An 11,953-nucleotide genomic window follows, 5' to 3' on the forward strand; every position below is an offset into this window, starting at 1 on the left:
ATACAAGCAAGGAAAAAAACAGAAAAAGCCAACACTATCCCATTGTCAAGAGACATGGATACACTTTGAAATAAAGCAAATGTTGGAACTATCAGACAGAGACTTTGAAATAACTATTATAATGTATGTCAAAGGATCTGGTGAAGAATATGAATGACATGCATGAACAAATGGGGATTACAGCAGAGAAGTGAAGAACTAAAGAAGGCATCAAATACAAAATATCAGAAACGAAGAATTTCTGTGATGGGCTTGGGAGAAGACAGAACACACATGAGGAAAGATATCTTGAAGATAAGCCAATATAAATTATTCAAATGGTAACAAAGAGGGAAAAGAAGAGGCAGACAAAAAACAAACAGAGCTTCCAAGAACTGTGGTCCAACATATGGGTCACTGGAGGCCCAGAATGAAAAGATGGAGAAAACAAATGAAATAGGTATACATATATATACATATTTGAAGAGATATGTGCTGAGAGTTTCCTCCTAATGAAAGAAAACAAACCACAAATTTAAGCAGCTCAGAGAATCCCAAGCCTGTATGTGCACACAGACACACATTCACACACACACACACACACACAGAATTCACACACTGATTATAATAAAACTGCTCAATATCAAAATCAAAATGAAAAATCTTCAAGGTATACAAAGATAACGACAACATTACAAATAGGGCAACAAATAATGACAGCAGACATGTAGTCGAAACTATACAAACCAGAAGACAATGGTGTGACATCTTTAAAGCCACACTGTCAACTCAGAATTTTATACTCAGTGAAAATATTTTTACAGAAAGAAAGAGAAATAAAGATTTTTGTTCAGACAAACAAAAGCTGAAAGAATTTACTGCCAACTAACCTTCACTACAAGAAATACTAAATGAGAGAAAATATGATACTAAAAAGAAATTTGGTTCTAGATAAAGAAATGAAATACAATGGAAATCATAAAAAATGAGGGAAAATACAAAAAGACATTTTTCTCTTATTTTTAATTGCTTTAAAAGATAATTGCAGATATATAAAATGATGTTTGTCATCATTACTTAATCAAATTACAATGAGACACCATTTCACAGCTACCAGGATGGCTAGAATCAAAAGATTAGATAATAACATGTGTTGGACAGGATGTGGAAAAATCACAATATTTGTACACTGCTGGTGGGAATGTAAAATGGTACAGCTGCTCTGGCATACTGTCTAGCAGTTATTTACAAAATTAAGTATAGAATTACCATAAGACACAGCAATTTCATTTCTAGGTATATACTCAAGAGAAATAAACAAATTTGCCCACATAAAAACTTACACACAAACATTCATAATAGCATTATTCATAAAAGCCAAATGTTGGAAGCCAGTTCAAATGTCCAAAGACTAACAAATGAGTAAACAAATGTGGTATATCCACACAACAAAATATTATTCAGCAACAAAAGAAATAAAATACTGATACATACTATAACATGAATGAACTAGCATTATGAGGCCAGCATAAACTTACCAAGAATATTATAAGAAAGGAAAATCACTGTCCAATCAATCTCTTTCATAAACATACCCACAAAAATCCTCAACAAAATATTAACAAATCAAATCCAGAAAAACATAGAAAGATAATACAACATGAACAAATTGGGTTTATTCCAGAAATGCAATGTTTATTTAACATTAAAAAATTAATCTGTATAATTATCACATAAATGGAATAATGGAAAAAAATGTCAATAATTACAGGGAAATCTTTTGATCAAATTTAACATCGGTTCCCCTCAAAATTCTTCACAAACCAAAAATAGGCAATAATTTCCCTAATTTAATTAACAGGTTTCTTACAAAAATCTTTCAGCTAACATCATAATCAATGCTAAAGTATTTAAAATTTTATAATTGAGAGACAAGACAAAGATACCTGTTATTACACTAACATCATAATTAATGCTACAATATTTAAAGTTTTATCATTGAGAGACAAAACAAAGATACCTGCTGTTATACTACTGTTAACATTGTCTTGGAAGTCTTACCCAGCGCAAGACAGCAAGAAAAAGAAATAAAAGTCCTTAGGACGGTGTTTTGGTTTCTCATGCCTTCTATAATAAATTACCACAAGCTTGGTGGCTTAAACAATAGAAATTTGTTCTCTTTACAGTTTTGGAGACTAGAAGTCCCAAATCTGGCAGGTGCATACTCCCTCTGGAGGCCATAGGGGAGAATCCGTTCCTTGTCTCTTCATTTTCTGATGACTGACCTGGCATTCCTGGGCTTGTGGCTTCATCACACCTCCATCTCTGCCTCCATCTTTATATCAAAGTTTCCCCTGTGTGTCCATTATCTTCCTGTGCTACTCTCCTATAAGGACACTCATGATGACATTTAGGACCTACCCAAACAATACAGGACAGTCTTCTCAGTTCAAGATCCTTAGCTTATTTATATCCACAAGATTCTTTTTCCAAATAAGGTAATATTTATAAGTTCCAGGGATTAGGATTTAACACCTTTGGCCATCATTTAACCCACTGCAGACAGAAAACAAATAAATAAAAGTCATCATTATTTACAGATGACATGATTTTATAAGTAACAAAGAGAGAATCTCTATATAACTATAAGATAAGTGAATTTACTAAGGTTGCTAGATACAAAGCACTATTTAAACATTAATTGCATTTTGACATACAATCAACAAACAACTAGAAAATAAAATTTTAAAAAGCTACCTTGTACAATAACATAGAAACCAACCAAATACATAGAAACAAATAGAATTAATGATACACAATACCTCTTAGGCAAATACTACCACAACTGAGAAAAATTGGAGGAGACCTAAATAATTAGAGGGGCATATCATGTTTCATAGATTGAAATATTCAATATGTAAAGATGTCAAGTCTCCCTTAATTGATCAATAAATACAAGGAAGCCCAAATCAACATTTTCATCAATATTTTAAAATACAAATTGACAAGCTGATACTAAAATATATATGGAAATCAAAGGGCCAAAAATAATCAAGATAAACTTGAAAAAGAACAACAAAGATGTAGTTCTTGTACAAACAGATATCAGGACAATATAAAACTATAGTAATTAAGACAATAGCATAAGTAATTAAGAAATGCTAACATGCTCATATAAAAGAATAGAGTCCAGAAAGAGACCAACACTAACACTACTCTTTACTTAAGCACTTTCTTCTCTTAGTATTCACCTTGAATTGCTCATCTCCAGCACTCTTCTCTGGTTAATTTTCCTTCAGCACAGGCTTCTTTATTTAGAGAGTTATCTTCACCCCAATCTTAACTCTCTAGTACTATAATCTTCTGGAGGGAAAGAAACAAATCTATTACCTCTTTATATATAATAAATGCTAGCTGTCTTTGTAATTTCACTCACAGAGAAGAAGTCCTGCAGATAACCTTCTAGATGACTTGATCCAACTCCCATATCTTCTTGAAGAGCAAACTTTAACTCTGAGAGGTGACAAGACTTGCCAAAATTGCATATCTAGTTAATACAGGAACCAAACCTAAAGTCTAAATAAGAAAACTTCTAAGTTGACAGTTGGGAAATTCTAATGTCTCTGATTCCCTGTGAAAAATACAAAGAATATACTCTAATGCCACATACAAAAATAACCCTTGCTCCTTGTAGTTTTCTTGTAACACGATGATCTGTTTTATATTAAGACCTGGTAGGTCTCTACTGGATAGGTTTTCATTTACAGAGCCAGTCCTCCCAGGGGAGGGGTGCGGGCTCAGCCAGGCACTGGGACAGAGCAGGAGGCAGGAGAGGGCATGTTCAGCGCCTCTGAGACCTTCCTACTGTGTTCCATCTCAACCTTGAGCAGGGCAGACATGTTGACAAGTGCTCCTGGTGTCACTGGAGGAGCAAGAGAATGAGGAATGATTAGGTAGCAGCCACTACATAAGACAGGCTGGAGGAGAAGGAGACCCCAGCATTTGGCTAGAGTTGGTGGGCAAAGCTCAGGAAGTTCCATCTTGTGAGCCACTATCTAAATCTCTGAATTAATTTTTGCTTTGAAGTTCTACTGCTTATAGAGTTTATTTCAGCTCTGCTAGGCTGTGGGAAGGAGCATAGTTCCACATCCTTGAAACAAAATATTGACAGCAGTCTCCCTTCTTCCCAGAGGTCAGTGCTGCGGGGCCGGGGCAATCTGAGAGCTCTCCAGACGGAAGGAGAATCTTGTGGAAGATAACAGAAGCAGCAACCTTAATGGCCTGCTGTCCCATCTGAGCCAGTGTGCCCACTCTATTGTATACTTGGATGATTTACGATTAATGTTATGAAGGAGATTACTTGTATCTTTACACCCTCAGTCCTCTGCTTCGTCTGGCATGTAAACCATTGCACTCTGGGGAATCTAACCTGCCTTCTTCACATCTCTGGCCACAGTTTCTCTCAGCAGAGAATAGATCTCCTTAATAAATGAGAGATTAGTTCATAATAGGCAATCTAGCTTCTCCCAAGCCAATTTTAAAACTCAGTCAAGAAGCCTTTCTGTCTCTCTCCTTAGGCTTCTTTCATGCCTTAGAGCTCTCTAGAACATGTACTTGTATCTGGTGGCTGTGATATGAATTGCCAACAGTAAGGTGGGAGGTGAGGAGAGCTGGGCAGGTATCTTAGTACAAAGAGAGTCAGACATGACAGACACCGGCATCAACAAGGACATCTCAGTAGAACCAGAGATAGCATTCCACAGGTGGGAGATAAGTGTCTTTCAAGTAGGAAAGGGTTAATCTTCTGCCTCAAATCACCTCAGAGAGTGGCTCCATTAATAGGAAATCACTGGCAGGATAGGAATTAACATCTGCATCCTAAAAGGCTCATCTGGCCTCTGCCTTGGTGAACAGGCCCATGTCAAGACAAGGTAGCCCTGGGAAGAAAGAGGCTTACTTTTCCCTCTCGCCCCTCCATAATGCCCTGTTGTGTCTGGGAAGAAGGAATGGGGGTGGAAAGTATGGTGAGAAAATTTCACCACATTAAACTATCTCAATCCCCCTTTTTATAGCTGTTGTGGAAAATAGAGGAAGCGTTTAAGCCCTTGGTTCATGTGTTTTAAAAACTAATTATAAAATAAGGGAAATGTGCATTTCATGCATGAAGCATTTTAAGACACTGGAGTATGAATTTCACAAAAGCCCATGCTGGAATCAGAACACTGGTTGGCATTCATCACTTACTGTAAACCTTGACTTCAGTGCCTGGATTCCTGGGGAGCCTGTGTTTGCTTCGGCGGCTCCTGCCAGCTTTCACAGTTCATAGCCCTCCTGTATCACAATTTCACGTTTGGGGGGAATGCGTCAGCTCAGGACATACTCCTATAGTCTAGATACACCCATGGTGCAATGGCTGAGGAATATGTTGAAGCCTAACTGGTTCCCTTTTTGTGGGTTCCTTTCTTTTTTCCTTTTGAAAAACTTTCAAATAAGATTTGAAAGACTTTTTAGACATTTACAAACAAAATCTGTGCTCATCAATTTTTTGAAAAAGTCTCTAGTAGAACAGAATGGCCAGGAGCAATTTCCAGGACTAGCCTGCCTGGCTTTCCTTGTCATCTCCATTACTTACCAGCTGTGTGGCTCTGGACAAAGATTGCACGCTCCCTATGTCCCCAAAATCTCCATACATGGTAAGATGGGGATCCTATCAGAACTAGAGTCATACAGTTATTGCAGGAAAGGAACACATTTCTGATGAGTACACACTGGCTGACTGCATTAAAAACTTAGGGACTCTCAGCATCCATATGGACAACTGCCTTTATTTGTCCTTTTAAAAATAAAATGTATGCTACCTTTCCCATTACATGTTAAAACAACTTGGAAAACACACAAAAGTGGAAAGGAAGAAAAGACATTCTTACTGTTTCACTTGAAGGGAAAACTAGTTAACTTTTGATACGTTTCCTTCTAATCTTTCTCTGACAAAGATGAAATTTTAAAAAATCCCACCCATAGTTGTGAATTAGCTACAAACACCCATCCAGAAGAAGATGCCTTGTTAACATCAGCATAGGGAGTGGTTCAAAACTAGACCCAATCTCATCTTGCTGCTTCACTGTCCAGAGTGGTTACTGTGGTTTTTCTTTGGTACACTTACTCTTGCTTCTCCAGCCAGAAGTCAGAGCTCCAGGGGGGAGAAATTACATGCTTTATTCTTTTTGTAGCTCTCTCTAGGCATATCATAGATTCTCCATAAATAGCTATAGCGCAAAACTGAAAAGCCGTGGGGTTACTTATTATTGTCAAGGTAGTAATATTGAAAACCTTGGAAGACTAGCTGGGACAGGACGAAAACCTTGTCCGCTGAAATAGCTGATATTTCTAGGAAGTGACAGTCACTGTTAATGAATTTGAGAAAGAATCCCAAGTACTCTAGTTTACCTTGTGAGGACAGTCTTTGGTCCTATTAGTGATGGCCTGAAGTCTTAAGGGCTGGTTTGAAGATTTTCACAAAGAAGCAGAGATAATTAATTGACTATTTTGGACTGAGAATGGATGTCTGTTAATCTTTTTAATGACTCAGACTGGGGATGGTGGCAGATATTGGGATGATGGAGGAAGGGCCTGTCTACTCATCTGGCCCTGCCATGGGGTGGTGGTTGGCACCCTCTGATTGATCTCACCCAGGATAGCCTCACAGGGTTGGCTTCCAACGGGAGATATCAGCAGTGTTTGTCTTTGAGGTACACCTTCTCATGCTCCTCTGGCTGGCAGCACCTACTCCCAGGTACCTAAGCCCTGTGAGGTACTTCTACTTTATCCAGAATTGGTTTTAAGAAACCAGCCTCTGTCCACCACTAACCTCTCAACAGGAATAAATAACTGTGCTTATTCCCCCAGGTGGATTAATTTTTTTAGCTTCCATCTGTGACTGTGAGAAATGGGGTTTCTGTCTCCCATGCCAACCAATAGGGAAGGGAGAAATTTGGGAAACCTTAGATTCCTCTCACGTCCAGAGATTTGTGGTAGGAAAGGTCACCTCATTCTGCCTAGCTTTGCTTTGACTTTCCCAGTGATCCTGGAGCGCTCCTCCTCACCCTGGCTGCTGTGTTCTTCCTTAGAACTGCAAGCTCTAAGATTGAAGCGAGGAACACTTCACTTCATAAGCAGAGTGAGGCCTTGGGTGGGTGAGAAAACCAAGATCTACGACATCAGCCATCCCTGGAGCTTCTGGGGTCTTTTTGTTCTGGTACTGCTGGGTATTTGTTTCCATAACACTTCAGAGAAACAAGACCTCCTTGCATGATTATTCTAACTTTCTCCCTAGTAATTTCAAGTTCAGGTTGACATTTGTGTAGCCTATATTTATTGTTTATTCACTTTTATTTATCTGAAGTCCCTCGGATATCAATGCTGTGGACACTTGCTACAAGAAAGGCTGTAGAGAGACTACATAGGGTGAGCCATGTTGATATGGGGCAGGGAGGTACTTGTTCCAGCCTCTCAGCTCTGATGGTGATGAGGTAACAAGAGCCATGATACTCTTTCTCCACTGAAAACTAGAAAGTTTGGCCCTTTTAGGAGAATTTCAGTGCCTAGAGCCACCTCAATCAGCATCAGAATTATCCTGAAATATCCAAAACTGTTGCTATGCAGTGGGACTCGATGTAGTTTTTTATGAGAGTCTGGTCACATGAAATAGTTACATCATATAATACAAATAATTATTATTTACATGTGCCCCATAAATATGTACAACTATTATGTATACATAAAAATTAAAATAAAAAAATTTTAAAAGTTAAAAAATAATTGTTATAGATTAGGTTTACTGAGTTTACTATGCACTTCAGTGCTTTACATGTATGCATTAGTCAGTATAGTCAGGGGTATGCTTCAGTAACAAAATTACCTTGTATGTAAGTTTCCTTTTTGTCATAATAAATCACATCAAATTTCATGTCTTAAAATAACACAAATATATTATCTTACAGTTCTGTAGGTCTAAAGTCTGGCACAGGACTTACCAGACCCAAACTGAGGTTCTAGCAGGGTTGCATTCCTTTCTGGGGACCTAAGCGTGAATCTGTTTCCTCACTCCTCAGGTTGTTGGTAAAAGTTAGTTCTTGTGGTTATAGGAACCAGGTTTCCATTTTTTGACTGACTATACACTGAGAACCCAGTTCCCAGTTTCCAGCAGCCACAACATTCCTTAGCTCACAGTTCCCTTTATTTATCTTCAAAGCCCCCAATGGCATGTTGAGTCCCTCTCACATGGAATTTCTCTGATCTAGTTGAGAAAAGTTCACTGTTTTTAAGGACTTACGTGATTCAACTGGACTCCTGCAGATGACCCACCTCAAAGCCCATACCCTAAATCACATGTGCAAAGTTCCTTTGGCAATGTAAGGAAATGTATTTCTATGTTCTGGGGGATTAGGGTATAGACATCTCTGGAGGGCCATTATTCTGCCTGCCATACCCTGAAATCACAGTGGCTTAACACAATAAAACTTTGTTTCTTGCTTTTGTAAGATCTAGTGGATATGAGGCAGGTTTTCTGTATTTTGTATGTCTCCCATTTAGGGCATCTGAACTTTTAGGTCAAATGCTACTGCTAAATCAAGTAAAATGGAGACTGTTGGATTAAAAGAATGGCCTTGAATAAAGTAGTGATGGTGGAGGGAGAGGATGGAGGCTTGATTGGGGCAGGCTCAAGAGATAATGGAAGGAGAGTAATTGAAGACAGTGACTATTGTCAGCTCTAACTGTTTTTGCTTTACCAATCAGAAGTTTGAGAATTAGGAATTGTCTGTGCAAAGCCTAGATTAATTTTTGGAAAACCTGAAAAGTCAGTGAAGTTGTCCTGATGAGCCACTTTATTATAGTAAGAACTCTGGATTGGCACCCAAAGGATCTACATTCAGGCCAGTCAGTTACATCTCTGTGTAGGGACTTGACTATAAGCCCTAAGCGTTAAGTGCAGATTATATGTTTAATCTGTAATATGTGTGTGGATATAAATATGTTTATATTTACATATTTATTATGTATTAAATATGAATTTAATACATATTTTGCAATTTATTTGAATTAAACAAACAAAACCCACAGTGTAGTAAGGGCTATAATAGAAGTATGAACAAGGACGACAGATACCTGAGAATAAATTAGTTTATGCTAGATTAGCACTCCACTATATGTGGTATGTTCAGTTACTCCTATCCTATAGGAGAATATGTCCATCGTGAAGACATCTGGGAGAGTAGTACATGGTCATTATGGATGTTAGGCTTGAAATAGACACTTGTAGGCTTAAACCTCTACTCTGCCACATATAGTTATGTGATCATACCTGAGTTAATAAGCTTTCCCCAATTTTGACTTTCCCATCTATAAAATGGGTATGATAACAGCCCCATCCTGTACGTGAGATAAATACAGAATTCATATAAAGCACCTAGAACAAGACTCAGTAAACATCAGACATTGTGATAATTAACTTCATGTGAAGAAGATATAAGGTGGTGATGAAGGAGGTTATAGAAAACCTGTCTGCTTATGTGTAAGGGGTGGATGGCAGGGGTGTGAGTCTGGAGACTAAATGTCAGTTCCAAGTCTATTTTGAGTGCAAATGATAATGAGAAGGGCCTGAACCAAAGTAGTGGTTATGGAGGCAGTGATTTGAGAGCTGCTTAGGAGGTAGAATCAGAAGGACTTAGTGATCAGGAAGGAAAGAGGTGAGGTAAACTCCCAGGGTTCAAGTCTGGGGGACTGGATACCATCATCAATTAAGAGATGCTTTGTAAGAGAAGAAGATGAGCTCAGCTTTTGCTCTGTTCACTTCACTGCCTGGTGCTTGTGGGACCCATAGGTAGAAACAGCTATGGCCCACTGGTTGTGTGGCTCTGAGCTTCTGTTCTCTCCATGTTGTTCAAAAATAATGCTTTGAGTGATAGCTGCACAGGAGTGGTCACAGAAACCATGCATGGGAGCAATGCCACTTAGCAATAGCATAGAATAGGGTTTCTCACTCTTGACACTATTGACATTTTGGATGGGGCAGTTTTTGTTGTAGAAGATTTGCCTGTGCATTGCAGGATAGTTAACAACATCTCTGGCCTCTACCCACTAGATACCAGTAGCATTTCCCCTTTCTAGTTGTGACCACCAAAAAAATGTCTCCAGACATTGCAAAATGTCCCTGGGGGACATCCTCACCCCTGGTTGAAAACCTTTGAATAGAATAAGGGCAAGAGGCCAAAGGACTGAACCCTAGAGTCCACCAACATCTGAAAAGAAGTAAAAGAAGAGGAGTTAGTACGAGCAACCAACAGAGGAGAGTTCTAAAAAAGAAGTGTTTGGAAAAGGAGATCTCCCCTCTAGGGAGATTGCATAAGATATAGACAGAAAAAATGATGGATTTGGTGATTAGAAAGTCCCTGGTGACCTCCTTCATAGAACTGGTAGGGGAAGGAGACTGAAGGTGGGGAAATAAATGTAATGCGTGGGAGCAGAGTTAGAGAAGGTAAACTCTCAATGTGCTTGCGTAAGAAAGGAAGGAGGAGAGTGGTAATTAAAGGGGTGGGGTATCAGGAGAGTGCCTTCTAAGATATGAAACTTCTTGTATCTTGCGAGGTGAGCAAGATACAAGAAATCTTGTATCTTATTTCTTTTTGAAATATCACGCTTGATCCATAGAACAGGCTCAATAAATATACACTGGTTGAATTAGAAACTGCTTTTGTTACCTTTCTTGGACTTTGGATATTTTAAAACAAATCCAGGAAGAGAGCAATGTACAACACAAAGGGATGAATCACAAATGGCAGAATTTCAGACATGAGTCAGAGATATTTTGGGTGTAGACCTGCCCTGTGTCCTATAACCCTACCACCTACTCACCTCACATTTCTCATATGATTGTTCTCTTGTTCCCTTTTTTTGTTGTTGTTGCCAACGAGACTTTGTTCCCAAATTCAAGCCAGCCATGGGTAATTATTTCTCTCTTGACTAATTGATGATGACAACTACTAAATTGGGTAGATAGGGGACAAATTTGGTGTCTTAGTTTTTCCCGAACTCTTCAGGCTGGGAGAGATAGGAATGTTCCCCTGGATTGAATTGAACAAAATTGTACCATCAATCTTTAGGATATCTGCACTAGCTAATTAGATGCAAACAGTGACACATCAAAAACAAAACCCAACAGAAAACCTCCTAACTTATAATGTTGTCCTAAGGGCGGCAGCAGAGTACAGAAAAGAGAGGGGGGAAGAATAGCTACCAGCAAGACTTTTGAGTGATGAGTTGTTGGTTTACCTATAGCTTATGAACATAATCTCAGCCTAAAAAGATGAACGGGAAGAGATTCTGAGAAAAAAATATATTATTTGAAGCATGCAGAATTGTAGTTTTGTAAAGCCACAAGCAGAGGCAGTTTGTTTCATTTGGTTTTGACTATGGCTCACGTCTTCTCCCCCAAAAGAACACAAAACCAGAAATAGCTGTAAAAAATTGATAACCAACATTATTTATATCAAGAACGATCCCAGATCATAGCCACTAAGAAGCCAGGACTTACTCAGGGCTGACTCAGAGCTCTTCTGTACATCACCGAGCCCGGTGCCTTCCAACGAGCAGTTGCTTGGCTCCTGTTTATTGAACTAAAATGGAGTGATTTTTTGAATTGATGCAGTTTAAAGTAGGATTTTGAATGTCTCATTTGATCTTAAATGAAAACCCAGAAAATCAGCTGGGCATCAGATGATGCCATTGGCCTTGAAGGGAACAGCTCTCAGGTAAGCCCCAATTTTTGATGTATTGCTGAACAGCCAGCTTAATCAGAACGCCTTTTCTGAAGCCTGCATGATGAGCAGTGACATGCTAATTGAAATGTACTTTCCCCAGTGAACCACTTAACAATTCATATAAATATCAAAGCCCTGGACTTTACTGTCAGTCTTTG

The 11,953-nt window shown here is 38.7% G+C and overlaps 1 long non-coding RNA gene across 1 annotated transcript; it reads right to left on the minus strand.

Moving 5' to 3' along the window:
• Positions 1-1,705: 1,705 nt before the first annotated feature.
• On the minus strand, positions 1,706-3,669 carry LOC104005153 (uncharacterized). The gene is made up of 3 exons (XR_678345.4): positions 3,416-3,669; positions 3,231-3,342; positions 1,706-2,535 (listed from the first exon to the last, which is right to left on the minus strand). It is a non-coding gene; the product is annotated as an uncharacterized LOC104005153 (long non-coding RNA).
• Between the last annotated feature and the right edge of the window lie 8,284 nt (positions 3,670-11,953).

This window comes from Pan troglodytes, chromosome 13 (assembly GCF_028858775.2).
Source record: "Pan troglodytes isolate AG18354 chromosome 13, NHGRI_mPanTro3-v2.0_pri, whole genome shotgun sequence".
Classification (NCBI taxonomy): Eukaryota; Metazoa; Chordata; class Mammalia; order Primates; family Hominidae; genus Pan; species Pan troglodytes.